A 15,721-nucleotide genomic window follows, 5' to 3' on the forward strand; every position below is an offset into this window, starting at 1 on the left:
AACAGACAAACCACCGAACATATAAAGTACCATCACCATACAACAAACAGAAAAAGTCAAAGCAAAATTAAGAAATAAACAAAGAATAAAAAAGAATACAAATAAAATACAGTTATTCATAAATCATACTTTCATAGTCTTTGGACTTCCTCACATCACCCTTTCCTGCGTTCTCAGTCATATAGTTATAAGCAGCAAATTATTACCTTATTTCAATTCTTATTTTATAGTTTTCAGATATTATGTCCCAAATTTTCAATATTTTATCATGTGCTGAACTGCTTAACTTAAACATAAATGTCCTACATCACGGAAACACAGTCATAAAATTATCCTGTCTCCATCACTTCCCACAATGTGGAATGAAAACATACACAGTCATGTGATAAAAATAATCCCATGACTGCAAGACGCAGAATGAATCCTAACACTGTATACGTACATCTATGTTTCCTGGTAAGATTGCATAGATTCAATTCAACAAAAACATCATATCACTTCTTGTGGACCGCTTAGACGTTTCAATCAAGCGGTATATACATTTTGTTAGATAAATAAAAACATATGGCGTCGCCCTTGTTCCTCATTTTCTCCTTCACTCATCCTAGGCTTGTAGCTCAAGCATGATGACTATTTTATCCTTGTCCTGATTTTTCTCATGGATATTTTTGTGTAAATTGAAATAAATGCCATTTGTGTGCACATAATCCAGCCATATAGAGGGAATTGTGCACATTTCCTGGCCAGTATGCATAATCTTCCAACAGCCCTTTTCTTAATAGCGGCATTGGGGTGGGGGGATTTCCATCAGAATTGTGAAAGAGGGAGGGAAGGTTTAGAAGCTGTGCTGAAAAGAGAGCTGGATTTCGGGGGGGGGTGTTAATATTTAGCTGGAGCCCCACCCCTTCTTATTGCTCAGTTGGAGGGTACAATTGTAAGAGTGTAAGATTAGACAGGGGGCCAGATCACACACCAAATTACACTTCAGGGTGCAGATTACACACTTCTGAGCAAGAGATGTAGGGAGGAAACACATGCTGTTATTATTATTACGGTAATTTTTATTGAATTTCTATACCATGCTTCTTTTGAGGATCATAGGGCGGTTTACAATATAAAAACACAAAAATAGATAACAGTAGCAAACCAAAAAAAAATACCCCCTCCATAATTTAAAAGGCCATAGACTGGCTAAGGCCTGGGAGAAGAGGAATGTTTTTGCCTAACGCCTAAAGATATGTGACGAAGACACCAGCTCAGTGACCCTGGGGAAGAGTATTCCACAAGCCGGGAGCCACTGCAGGAAAGGCCCTGCTCTCGTGTTGCCACCCCCAGACCTCTCGTGGAGGAGGCACACAAAGAAGAGCCTCAGAGGATGATCTCCGGGTCCGGGCAGGTTCATATGGGGAGAGGCGATCCTTGAGGTATGGCAGGTTTGAGCCTTTTAAGGCTTTATAGGTCATGCTTCTTGGAGAATCTGCATACTGACTGGAGAATGTGTTTATAACCCAGTGAGTGCACAAAATGCATTTGAGATATTCACTTTCCCCAAAGCCTGTTAGAGATTATGCATGATGGCTGAAGAACGTATAAAAATGCAGTTGATTATATGCACATTTCCCAAGGCCTGTTGGAGATTATGTATGATCGACCAGGAAATGTGCAGAGCTCCCCCTTTATGGCTGGATTATGTGCACATTCTGCATGAGTTCTGGTGAATGTACACCCGCCCCCCGTCCTGGATAATGTGAATTGACAATAGGCCTTTCTAAAGAGCTTATCTGAGAAACCTCATCCAAGAAGTTGGAAAACTCTTGTCTGTAAATAACCTGTATCTGCAAGTGCTTTTCTTTGTAGCTCAACCTTCTTAGCACGTTTGCAAGCTCTGGGCGCTGATGACGTTTTAAGTGTATAGATATGTGATGCTATAAAGCACTGTATACATTGGTGGGATAATAATAACAGAACATGTAGCATTTTATATCTACAACACAGATTTAAACTGGTTTGATAGTGATTCCTTCTCACCACCAGACAAATTGGGAACTGGAATTCTTTAGAGCGAATTCTCAACGCTGTACACAAGCTGCAGTTCCCAGTTCTTTGGGGGAAGCTGTGATGGTTAAACTGGTATAAAACCAATACATTTTTACAGTACAGAAATGTCATTTGTGTTTCCCGTTGGAGTGATCTGGTCTCCACTTTTAAGAAAAACACAAAAACATGTGGATCATATAAGTCATTGGGCAATGCAGCTAACGAGGCTAGCTTTAAATGAGCAAGCTGTGTTTTATTTTCTAAAGCTTCTTAGGGTCTTAAACATGGAAGCTGCTTGCTCGACTACATTCAAGGCGGCAAATTTGGAAAAACAAAACTGTACCTCGTTTGTTCTCAGTATTACATTGTTAACGGTATGTTCCTAACTGTTTTTTTTTTTAAAAGATAGGATGGGGACGCGGGTGGCGATGTGGGTTAAACCACAGAGCCTAGGACTTGCCGATCAGAAAGTCAGCGGTTCGAATCCCCGCGACGGGGTGAGCTCCAGTTGCTCGGTCCCTGCTCCTGCCAACCTAGCAGTTCGAAAGCACGTCAAAGTGCAAGTAGATAAATAGGTACCACTCCGGCGGGAAGGTAAACGGCGTTTCCATGCGCTGCTCTGGTTCGCCAGAAGCGGCTTAGTCATGCTGGCCACATGATCCGGAAGCTGTACGCCAGCTCCCTCGGCCAATAAAGCGAGATGAGCGCCGCAACCCCAGAGTCGGTCACGACTGGACCTAATGGTCAGGGGTCCCTTTACCTTTACCTTATCGTGGTGCAACCAAGTCATAAACCCAGCTTTCTTAACATAATTGTTGCAAATACCGCCCAGCCTCCTGATTGGCCGCTCTTGGTAGAATTTAAACAAATATAGCTTCGGTTAGCTGACCGGAAAGCTCACATCACCACGCAATATGTCCCTTGTTCCACATTTCTGCTACTTTATTTTGTCTTCTTAGAGTAATAGTCTCCGTTATCAAACTCACTTTTTACTGCAAATTTTAAACGATCTACGAATCTGCGGTAGCATTTGGTTTTATAAAGTAATTTTGATCTCTGTGTCAGTGTCTATAGGCTTTTTCCCACCAGGAACTATTGTTTTGCTATAATGTGCATTTCTTCAGACGTGACAGGGAAATTTGAATAATGCATGTCAAGGTTTGTTTATTAGGCATATTGCAAGAATGGTACCCAGGGTGGCAGTGTGGTTGATATTTATGCTGCTTGAGTGGAATTGCTCTACCAAAAGAAAGGGTTGCACTAGTTGCATGTCACCACACTTGAACTGTTCAACATGCGACCAACTCTTTAATCAACAACTTGCACTCATAAGCAGTGCTTTTTTTCTGGAAAAAAATATATTTAGGGGTACTCTTATTTTCCTACTCACGTTGAAATACTGCCTCTCAGTGAGGCCAAACCTAGATCCACAAAATGTTTAGGGGTGTGCGTACCCATGCGTTCCCTCAGAAAAAAGACCTACACTGGCTCCCAGTATGTTTCCCAGCACGATTCAAAGTGTTGGTGCTGACCTTTAAAGCCCTAAACGGCCTCGGTCCAGTATACCTGAAGGAGCGTCTCCACCTCCATCGTTCTGCTCTGAGGTCCAGCGCCGAGGGCCTTCTGGCGGTTCCCTCGCTGCGAGAAGCCAAGTTGCAGCGAACCAGGCAGAGGGCCTTCTCGGTGGTGGCACCTACCCCGTGGAACGCCCTCCCACCAGATGTCAAAGAGAAAAATAACTACCAGACTTTTAGAAGACATCTGAAGGCGGCCCTGTTTAGGGAAGCTTTTAATGTTTAATAGGTTATTGTATTTTAGTGTTCTGTTGGAAGCCGCCCAGAGTGGCTGGGGAAACCCAGCCAGATGGGCGGGGTATAAATAATAAATTATTGTTATTATTATTACTGCTCATAAGTATCAGCAGCCTGTTTTTTGGAAGAAAGTGGACTTTGGGCAAATCACTCTCTTTCGACCTAGCCTGCTTTGTCAAAAGTGTGGCAATGTGAAGGTAAGACGAACCCTGCTCAATGGGTTTAAGCTAAATGTGAACACAGAACAGCAGCCCAAGCCAGCGATTGTGCGTCAAGGCCCTGCCTCTCCGCTCACCCTTTCAAGCAACTAGGATAGGAAAATAACAATTATGCTGGATATCCCATTATGTGGGGGTCTAGAGATGGGGCTGAAGTAAGAGCAAGGACCCGAGTTCATGAGGAAGGTTTGGGTCCATATTTTAGGAGCTGAAATAGAAGGAGGCACCATTGCTCCTGAATCACTAAATATCCCAAGTTAGCAGTGGGCAAGAACAAGTAGGAGAAATTGATGGAGTCTGCATGGAAACTACACCAATGGAAACTAGAATGATAAAAAATGGGAGCTAAATAAAGAGTTGCTGTAGTAGGACTAGGAAGACTGATACCACAAAAACCCCGTTCATATCCCACCTCTGACATGAACTCACTAGATTATTTGAGGCAAACCACTCAGCTTCCATCCGCAATATGGGGCAATAATACTGAACTACTTTGCAGGGTTGTAAGGATTGTAACCAGGTGGCGCTATGGGTTAAACCACAGAGCCTAGGACTTGCCGATCAGAAGGTTGGCGGTTCGAATCCCCGCAACAGGGTGAGCTCCCATTGCTCGGTCCTTGCTCCTGCCAACTTAGCAGTTTGAAAGCACGTCAAAGTGCAAGTAGATAAATAGGTACCGTTCCAGTGGGAAGGTAAATGGCTGCTCTGGTTCGCCAGAAGCGGCTAAGTCATACTGGCCACATGACCCGGAAGCTGTACGCCAGCTCCCTCGGCCAATAAAGCGAGATGAGCGCCGCAACCGCGCAACTGGACCTAATGGTCAGGGGTCCTAAGAACAAATAAAGGCAAATGCTATGTATTAGCATGTTTATTGAATCATAGAATCATAGAGTTGGAAGAGACCACAAGGGCCATCGAGTCCAACCCCCTGCCAAGCTGGAAACACCATCAGAGCACTCCTGACATATGGTTGTCAAGCCTCTGCTTAAAGACCTCCAAAGAAGGAGACTCCACCACACTCCTTGGCAGCAAATTCCACTGTTATTGGAAGTGCTGCCTACCTTCTAGGACAGGCTTCCTCAAACTTGGTCCTCCAGATGTTTTTGGCCTACAACTCCCATGATCCCTAGCTAGCAGGACCAGTGGTCAGGGATGATGGGAATTGTGGTCTCAAACCATCTGGAGGGCCAAGGTTGAGGAAGCCTGTTCTAGGAAGTCTTATCTTCAGTCCTGACCCCTTTAACTGACATGAGCTATTGCCCCTTATTTTGAAAAGCATTTCTCACTGGTCTGTTAAAATGGGTGTATATTTTAAAATGTAATCTCCTAGCACAGGGACCTTTTTATACTGAATTTGTTTCGAGGTGGTGGTTGTTGTTTTTTAAAAAATTCCTGATGGCAACATGCTTTTTACATGTGCTGGATGTTAGTTTTTGATGCTGCCGTTACAGCTAATAAAAATCAATACTGTTTGTGCCAGAAATAACTCTGCCTTCCTTGTGGAGTGGGAGGAAACTTCCTTTGCCAGGTGAAACGTCTGTCAGGATTTATGGTGAAACCTTCAGTATATATGTAATAAATTCTGTTTAACTCCTTTGTGGATTGTAAGATGTGCTTATTCTACACCTGAACCCTCTCCAAGGTGACATGAAGTATAACATCATCTTTATACAAATATATACCTCTCCCCTCAAAAGTGTTACCACAAAAATACCATTTTGACTTCAACGCTTGCTTAATAACCTGTAATTTCTGAGCGCTGTGGCTTTGCAATGTTCAGACATGTACATCACATTCTTGTAAATAAAAGCCTTAATCAAATTTCTGTCTGGCTTTGATCACTATTTGGATAATTTATCCGAAAGAACCTGTGTTGCTAAAGGAACAGAATCCATTTATTTGAGCAGCTGGCAGTCCGTTCTGTTAGAATACGCAGCACGGTGATTTGACAGCGGCTACATGATACAGGCTGTGAGAATGTAGATTTCAAAACCGCAAGTATTTTCAGAAGACTATTTCCGCGTAATGATACAGTGTCTAAAAGTCCTGATAGGTTTGGACAAGCATCCCAGTTCTTCCTCTGGCAAGGAGTTGCCCATGTATGCAAACCCAAGCCTCAAATAGATTGTTGTGGTCTCGTTTCCAACTTCTGATTTCAGAAATTCTGAAACTGGGCAAGACCAGGGGGCAGAATTGGTGAAATTCAGCACGAGAGAAGCCAGTAGCGAAAAGCCAAACTCATTCTATTTGCCTCTTTACCAGAGATCAAACCTTACAGAATCCCAGATAGTTTCCTTATAGAATTTCAGATTTCTGGGAGAAACATAACCGTTTGCTACAAAGAACCTTTTCCAACTCTATCCGAAAGGAATCTTGCTCACCTACTTGTTCACAAGTAGATCTTTATCCTAGATTCAGAAACTGCGCAAGCCCACCGGCAGATTTGCCCTTTTCTGCTCACCCGTTTGCAGGCTTAAGTCCAGGATTTAAATTTGTTGCTTTAAAGTGTTCTCTGTTGTGGCTAAGGGGTGGGGGGAGTTAGTACTGCTCAATCCCACAGGGCATCCTTGCTCTGAAATGAAGGCACAAGACAGGTGTTGATCATCAGGTGAGCTGCGCACAGGTGAGCTGCATGCAAGCTGCCGGCCAGCCCCGTGGAGCCTCCTTTTATTCAGACAAATATGCAAACCAGGCAGATACATTTTGGGCTATGACCTTTACACATCTTCCGGTCCCGAGAGCGTGGGGTGGTGCAAAGTTATTTTGGCACCTGTTTCCACCGCATCATTTTCCCCTTGCACAGTGTATGACGAAGGAGACAAAAGGTCTCAGAGACAAAGGTTACAGACAGGACACCACAGACTGCTGAGACCACAAAAGGTCAGACAGAGGGAACAATGTTCAGATAGCTGTGGCTTGTCTGGGGAGGGGGAATGTGCCCTGTACCCCAGGGTCACGCGCGCAGGCAGATTGTGGCTGCCTGCTGGTGGGGAGTGTGCTCCCTCCGGACCCCACTGCCCACTCCGCAATCATCCCTACATCGCTCAGTTGTGTGTCTCTTTTCCTTCACTTCTCTTCCGAGGAGTCCTCACTTTGGGATTTGCCATTCCACAAGGGCATTCCAATGACGGATTTGCCATTCCAATGACGGGCATGTCTGTTAAAGGGAACGAAAGCACGATAGAAAGTGGGCTGTCTGGGTAGGTAAAAAGGCCTCCAATACATCAGCCGAGGTGCGGCCGCTGCCGCCACAATACGGTGAGTTGTCGCCTTCCTGGTTTTTGGGGTTGTGGTTCTTGCTTTGGTGGTCGGCGATGTTGGTGGTGTTAAGGGGACAATTTGGCAGTTGGTTTCCTCCCTCTCCAGACTGCTGAGCCGCGGCACACCAAAGGCCCTGGACCGTTTTGTCAGCCCTGTTGCAAATGGAGTTAGTTAGGAAAGTCTGATATACTATTTGATTATATAGGAACATTTCTTGCAGATTCAGCCAACAACAGATAGATAGATAGATAGATAGATAGATGATAGATAGATGATAGATAGATAGATAGATAGATAGATAGATAGATAGATAGATAGAGATAGATGATAGAAAGATATTAATAATACAGTGGTGCCTCGCAAGACGAAAATAATCCGTTCCGCGAGTCTCTTTGTCTAGTGGTTTCTTCGTCTTGCGAAGCAACCCTATTAGCGGCTTAGCGCTATTAGCGGATTAGCGGCTATTAAAGGCTTTGCGGCTTTGCGGCTAAAAGGCTATTATATATATATAGTGGTACCTCGGGTTAAGTACTTAATTCGTTCCGGCGGTCCATTCTTAACCTGAAACTGTTCTTAACCTGAAGCACCACTTTAGCTAATTGGGCCTCCTGCTGCTGCCACGCCGCCGGAGCACATTTTCTGTTCTCAACCTGAAGCAAAGTTCTTAACCCGAGGTACTATTTCTGAGTTAGCGGAGTGTGTAAACTGAAGCGTATGCAACCTGAGGTACCACTGTAAAAGGTAAAGGGGACCCCTGACCGTTAGGTCTAGTCACGGATGACTCTGGGGTTGTGGCGCTCATCTCGCTTTATTGGCCAAGGGAGCTGGCATATAGCTTCCGGGTCATGTGGCCAGCATGACTAAGCCGCTTCTGGCGAACCAGAGCAGCGCACAGAAACACCATTTACCTTCCTGCCAGAGTGGTACCTATTTTATCTACTTGGACTTTGACGTGCTTTTGAACTTCTAGGTTGGCAGGAGCAGGGACCGAGCACAAGCCCTAGGCTCTGTGGTTTAACCCACAGCACCACCCACATCCCAGTAAAATATATATATATATATATATATATATATATATATATATATATATATCCCCCTCTAGAGCTTGTTAAGGCCTTCCTGCACAACTAGGGAGGAGTGCATTTTAATAGTAACATAATCATATTTATATTGCACTTCAGAGCGATGCAAGAATTTCATATATGCTTTTGCTTACAAGGCTGGGATAGAGAGCATCAGATCCTCCAGATGTTGTCGAACTGTTAACTTCCACCTGCCCCATCTATCTTGGCCAGTGGTCAGGGATGATGGGAGCTGTAGTCCATAACGAGCTTCTCCATCCCTCTTGTCAGGCAAGCCAACATCCATGTGTCCCTGCTGGGGTTTGCAAGGAGGCTGAGGGATAGCGGCTTGTCTAAAGCCACCTGAAGTGAGGCTTAGGGTGGAAGCTCCTTTTCGTTGCACTCGAAGGCTGTGCTTCCATTTCAGGGGTGTATTATTCCAAACCCTCAAAGCACACCTTTTTGTGGCAGGAAAGGTGCTCAAATCCCCCAGAGAGTGCATTTGCGTCCACTGTCTCTTGTTCCAAATTGGATGTGTGCTCACATCCTTGAGATACAATGGTGCCTTGCAAGACGAATGCCTCGCAAGACGGAAAACTCGCTAGACGAAAGAGTTTTCCGTTTTGGAGGTGCTTCGTAAAACGAATTTCCTATGGGCTTGCTTCGCAAGACGACAATGTCTTGCGAGTTCCTGCTGGTTTTTTCCCCTCCCCCCCCCTTTTTCTAAGCCGCTTATCAGCTGATCCGATCAGCAGATAAGCCGCTAATAGCGCTAATCCGCTAATCCTTCAATGGGCTTGCTTCGCAAGACGAAAAAACCACTAGACGAAGAGAATCACAGAACGGATTCTTTTCGTCTTGCGAGGCACCACTGTAATGGGATTTCACTCTTTGTATGGAGATCTTTAATATATATATGGTATCTATGATCCAGTCCATTTATATGGTAAATAACTCCCATTTATTTAAATTTAATTGTGATGCACGTGTGTTAGATGTAGAATTTTACCTGATACAGTGGTACCTCGAATTACATACGCTTCTGGATACAGATTCCGCTAACCCAGAAATAGTACCTCGGGTTAAGAACTTGGCTTAAGGATGAGAACAGAAATCGTGCTCCGGTGGCGCGGCAGCAGCAGGAGGCCCCATTACCTAAAGTGGTGCTTTAGGTTAAGAACGGACCTCCGGAACAAATTAAGTACTTAACCCGAGGTACCACTGTACAGTGGTGCCTCGCAAGACGAAAAGAATCCGTTCTGTGATTCTCTTCGTCTAGCGGTTTTTTCGTCTTGCGAAGCAAGCCCATTGACGGATTAGCGGATTAGCGCTATTAGCGGCTTTTAGCGGCTTATCGGCTTATCGGATCAGCTGATAAGCGGCTTAGCGGCTTAGAAAAAGGGGGGGAACCCGCAGGAACTCGCAAGACATTTCCGTCTTGCGAAGCAAGCGCATAGGAGATTTGTTTTGCGAAGCACCTCCAAAACGGAAAACTCTTTCGTCTAGCGAGTTTTCCGTCTTGCGAGGCATTCGTCTTGCGGGGCACCACTGTACCTGAAACCTGAAACTGTATGTAACATTCTAGAGTAGACTTAGCCTGTGTAATCTGTAGGGTAAAGGTAAAGGGACCCCTGACCATTAGGTCTAGTCGTGACCGACTCTGGGTTTGTGGTGCTCATCTCGCTTTATTGGCCGAAGGAGCCGGTGTACAGCTTCCGGGTCATGTGGCCAGCATGACTAAGCCGCTTCTGGCGAACCAGAGCAGTGCATTGAAAACGCCGTTTACCTTCCCACTGGAGCGGTACCTATTTATCTACTTGCACTTTTTGGTGTGCTTTCAAACTGCTAGGTTGGCAGGAGCAGGGACCGAGCAATGGGAGCTCACCCCGTCGCGGGGATTCGAACCGCCGACCTTCTGATCGGGAAGCCCTAGGCTCTGTGGTTTAATCCATAGCACCACTCGCGTCCCTCATAGTCTGTAGGGTAGACTTAGCCTATAAATTTCCCCGAAGCCCTTGTTGTTGGCCTGTAAAGGACATCCACACGTTTTCCTTATTTCATTCTCATACTTACTTCTTGGGCCACATCCCACTGGGAACTCAGTGTTGTCAATACGCTCATCATCTGCCGTGGGCAGCTCAACAGTGACATCCTGGTTTTCTTCACCAGAGAAAAGACTTGAATATTTCCCTAGAAAGATTAGAGCCTAAACTAGTTTACTGTGCCAGGAAAAGCACGCAGACACCATGACGTGCCCATTTTGCCAGTGCATTTAGCCTCAGACTCTACAACAGGGGTCAGCAAACTTTTTCAGCAGGGGGCCGGTCCACTGTCCCTCAGACCTTGTGGAGGGCCGGACTATATTTTTTTGGTGGAAATGAACAAATTCCTATGCCCCACAAATAACCCAGAGATGCATTTTAAACTGAAGCACACATTCTACTCATGTAAAAACACCAGGCAGGCCCCACAAATAACCCAGAGATACATTTTAAATAAAAGGACACATTCTAGTGTAAAAACACACTGATTCCCAGACCATCCGTGGGCCGGATTTAGAAGTCGATTGGGCCGGATCTGGCCCCTGGGCCTTAGTTTGCCTACTGTTATGTACTGAGTTGAATAGGATCCAAACTGAAGCAGTCTGATTGGTCCTAGAACAATAGGATTCAGAATGCAGCAGTCTGATTGGTCCTAGAACAATGCAGCAGTATGATTGGTTGGCAGGAACCACCCAATCATGCTCCAGATATAAGTGAATCCACAACCTGATTGGCTTACAGTAGAATTCCAGAATTAGCCAATCATGTGCAGCCCATTGTGTAAATAATGTATATAAAGCAGATACTTTGAGGGGACTTTCATTCATTCCTCCTCACCACTATGAGCTGAATAAAGAGCATGAAATCACTTTGCGACTCTCAGTATATTTCACCTACCCATGCTCTACAAGGAGGAAGAGGTGTCTGCGTCTCAGTCATACGCAGTGGTGCAATGAGGCGGGAATTGTGCCATCCCAGTATTTTGCCCCCCAGCAGGAGCAGAAATTCCATTTATCTGCAAGAGTGTTGTAAGTCTGGGAGCAAAGAGGACAGACCTGGGCTGCAACATGATACTTTTTTTTTTTAGGTAGGCTAGCCTCAGACAGTAGCTAGCTGATGGATGTCGACTTACATTATGGATGTACAGTACGTTCTGTATTATTTTATGAAGACTATTGCTACGTGTTTGCCCTGGCCTTTGGCTGGAACAATAAAGTTAGGAACTGAACTGAACATACTAACACTGTCTACATGCCAATTCATGCATTTACAAATTCTCTATAGGAGTCTGGCTATTGACTCCCTTCAGGGTAAGGGCTGTCACCAGAAGCGGCTGCCTTGCAAAATTTACCACACGCAGAAGCATGGGTATAGCTGGGGGGACAGTGAGGGGCATCTACCCCCCCCCCCAAATCAATCGGTAACAGGTTTTGCTCCCCCTCCAAAAATCCTGGTTACACCCATGTGTTTCTGGTGCTCTCGGATTAAGAACTGAGCTATGCCAGGAGCAATTACCGTATTTTGCGCCCCATAGGACGCACCGGCCCATAAGGCGCACCTAGTTTTTTTGGGGGGAAATAAACAAAAATATTTTTATTCCCCCCCCTCCGGTGCAGGGCTGGGGCGAGGGAAGCCCGAGCTTCCCCCGACCCCAGCCCCCAGAAAAGGCTGCTCTGCGCAAGCCGTGGGAGACCTCCCCCGGCTTGCGTGGAGCTACCCAAAGCCCCAGCGCGACTGCTGAGCGCGCCGGGGCTTCGGGATAAGAGGCAGCTCCGCGCAAGCCGGGGGAGGGCTCCCGCGGCTTGCGCAGAGCTTCCTGAAGCCTGGAGAGCGAGAGGGGTCCATGCGCACCAACCCCTCTCGCTCTCCAGGCTTCAGCGAAAGCCTGCATTCGCCCCATAGGACGCACACACATTTCCCCTTCATTTTTGGAGGGAGAAAAGTGCGTCCTATAGGGCGAAAAATACGGTAGGTGTCTAGCCTGCATAGAATTGCGGTGGACGCTCTAATCCAGCTGTTCTCAACCTGTGGGCCCCCAGATGTTGTTGGACTACAACTCCCATCATCCCTGAGCTCTGTCCTTGCTAGCTAGAGGTGATGGGAGTTGTAGTTCAACACCTGGGGACCCACAGGCTGAGAAAGGCTGCTCTAATCCCTTCATCCCGGTATTCCAAAGGGAACATGTGCCTTGTGATCACATTGTCCATTCTGCTACAGCGTTTTCATAGAAGATGGTACATTACAGAATATAGCTTTCGGGCAAAGGACAAAAACTATCTCTCCAAAGCTACCCACAGTTCTATAGTGCTTCAGTATCTGTTTTCTTCGTGTGATTTGTATTTACCGTATTTTTTGCACCATAACACTCACTTTTTTCCTCCTAGAAAGTAAAGGAAAATGTCTGTGCGTGTTATGGAGCGAATGCCTGCGGGTGGCGGGGGGGATCTGCTGCAGTCGTGAGCAGAGGATCCGTGGTTCTCCTTCCTTTCCTCCTCTGTGGTTACAAAGCATGGATCCACATGGATCCTCAGGATTTTTGCATTGGGCTACTCCAAACTCACTGTCAGATCACATGTCTGTGGCCACAGCATGAACCACAAAAATCATATATCCACTATTTCATTTAGAATATTTTTTTTCTTGTTTTCCTCCTCTAAAAACTACATGTGTGTTATGGTCTGGTGCGTGTTATAGAGCGAAAAATACGGTAAGTCGCTCACCTACACTCTATGCTAAACACAGACTCCTGATGCCACAGTAGCTGGGTGTAACCTGCTATTTACCAGCCCATGGAAGTAACACTCAATTACAATTATGTGGATAGAAAGTATGTGCCAAAATCTAGAAAGAAAGATATCAGGAGCATTTAAAATTTACTTCCTTGAAGCAAGCTCACGTCAAATGCATTAAATAATGTGGATTTGCCTGAATCAGCGAAGCACACCCATTTTATTGTTTGAAACTTTGCAGAATGAACTTTGATGCACAGATTTGTAAATACCTGGGAAACTAACAGCTTTTAAGAAAAATAATAGGCTGATTATGAGCAGCTGCTCTGATTGTGACCAGGTGACAACAGAAACACCCAAATTCATGCATCCATCAGTAAACTGCTATGGGATCAGATCTGTCTAGAATGCCATTTTGAATATACTTACGGCAAACTGAGGCATGAGGTAAGTTGCACAAATGTATTTTGGCTGCAAGCCGTATTAAGTTTTTTGCACTGCTCGTTTACTGCTTTAAATTGCTTTTATGTGGTTTTATTATCATGAAATGCACTGGGCTCCCTTTAGAAAGGAAGGGTGGGTTATACATTTGAAATACTGTGGTAAATAAATAGTATACACATGTTACGTAAATAGCAGCTGTGAGGAAGCCTGAGCAGCCTTAGGACTAGAGAGGTGGGGAAGGGGGATATAAACCATCTTCCCCAGGCTGCTATTTCCAGTTTTAGGGAAGTCTCCACTGGTGCTGATGGGAGCTGCTATAGAAATGTAGATAGTTTTGGAGAGCCAGTTTTTGTCAGGGTCATGGCAGGGGCAATAAGTTGAGCTTTCCCACCTTGCGGAGCCCAGAGATTATCTCGGCTTCCCCATTAGCTGCTAATTTATATACCCCCCCCCCAAAAAAAATGCATGTCAATTGCATTCACACAATGAACACTTCATCAAGTTTAGCTCTTGGTCCCAGACTCATATGCCTTTATGTGCAGCTATCTATGTCCTGCTGTCTTTTCTTGAGATACATTGCAAACATCTATTTCCATATTAAGCATATGAGAAGCCAGTGTGACACAGTGAGGACAGGCATGGGTGGGGAGGGACCTGTGTTTGAATCCCGCTCAGCCTCGTGCTCACAGTGTGACCTTGGTCCAGTCACACTCACACACATGCTCTGTCTAAATAATAAAAATGAGAAAACCCAAGGGACGTTCTCCTGGACTGTTTGGCAGAAGATTCTTTATTTAAATCAAACAAAGATTTGGCAAGCATTCTTGCTTTTGGTCTTTGTCTCTTGAGCACATTTTTAAATGCTTTGGGTTAGCCAGTCTCTTAAATACCATTTTATACTGTTTTTTAAATGGTGTCGTGCTTTTATTGTATATGTGTCAGTACACCACCTTGTTATACATTATGAATTGAGGGACTATATCAACACTTATATAAATGAGTAGACAAAGTGTCCTTCATTTCTAAATTTTTGTAGTGTTTTCCCCACAAGCAACACCTCAACATTTACTAGAATTGCCTATGTAATAAGCTCCAAACAAACTAGGCCAGCTTTAAAGATCTCTCAAATGAGACAGATACTATCTTCACATGTTAACACCACAAAACTTCCCTAGAACAACCTGATATTTGACACACACACAAAAAAAATTCCTTCCAGTAGCACCTTAGAGACCAACTAAGTTTGTTATTGGTATGAGCTTTCGTGTGCATGCAAAACACGAAAGCTCATACCAATAATAAACTTAGTTGGTCTCTAAGGTGCTACTGGAAGGATTTTTTTTATTTTGTTTTGACTACGGCAGACCAACACGGCTACCTACCTGTAACTACTGATATTTGACTGTTTAATATCTGGGAAGAAATGGAGGCAGTGAGAGATTTTACTTTCTTGGGCTCCATGATCACAGCAGATGGTGACAGCAGCCACGAAATTAAAAGACTCCTGCTTCTTGGGGAAAAAGCAATGACAAACCTAGACAGCATCTTAAAAAGCAGAGACAACAAAGGTCCGTATAGTTAAAGCTATGGTTTTCCCAGTAGTGATGTATGGAAGTGAGAGATGGACCATAACAACATTTGCCGTACAGCTGTCCCTCATGCATCACTGCACACACATATGCTCTTGAATTCTGAATTACAACTGAAAAAATATCACAAACCACAGAAGACTTACCTTCCACAATGGACAGAGCTATCCAGAAAGTCAGCCACCTGCAGGAGAAGCCAGCGGTTTGCTTGAGAGACATTTTCTACGTTCTGAGCATCTCAGCAGCCCTGCCTTTAAGAAGAGGCGATGAGTCAGGGCCTGGCACAGCTCTCCGCTGGATTAGTTTGCAAAGTTTGCAAAGTGGACCACAAGGTAAAGAGCACTGCCTTCCTGCTTTGAATCAGAGTCTTAAAGAGGAACCCCACCAGTTTTGTCTGGATAGAATTTTTTTTTGAAGCGTGTTCCAGCAGGAATGTTTACATTTATCAAATACCTCTGTTTTCACCTTGGTATCAGAGAACGGGATGCTCTAGAGAAAGAGGGCAAATGGCTGACAGCTTAATTTGAGG

The 15,721-nt window shown here is 44.9% G+C and overlaps 1 protein-coding gene and 1 long non-coding RNA gene across 2 annotated transcripts in view; one reads left to right on the forward strand and one right to left on the reverse strand.

Annotated features, from left to right (window-relative positions):
* Nucleotides 1-2,492, forward strand: part of CDKL2 (cyclin dependent kinase like 2) — a 34,463-nt gene extending 31,971 nt beyond the window's left edge. Inside the window, exon 16 of the mRNA XM_083469891.1 lies at nt 379-2,492. The gene's annotated coding sequence lies outside the window, so the exon portion shown is untranslated. The remainder of the gene's footprint in view (nt 1-378) is intronic.
* A 2,960-nt stretch (nt 2,493-5,452) lies between these two features.
* Nucleotides 5,453-15,441, reverse strand: LOC310690884. The gene is made up of 4 exons (XR_014518249.1): nt 15,339-15,441; nt 10,462-10,578; nt 7,106-7,479; nt 5,453-6,632 (listed from the first exon to the last, which is right to left on the reverse strand). It is a non-coding gene; the product is annotated as an uncharacterized lncRNA (long non-coding RNA).
* Nucleotides 15,442-15,721: the final 280 nt, after the last annotated feature.

The sequence above is a fragment of the Podarcis liolepis genome (assembly GCF_965112155.1).
Source record: "Podarcis liolepis genome assembly, chromosome: 13".
NCBI lineage: Eukaryota > Metazoa > Chordata > Lepidosauria > Squamata > Lacertidae > Podarcis > Podarcis liolepis.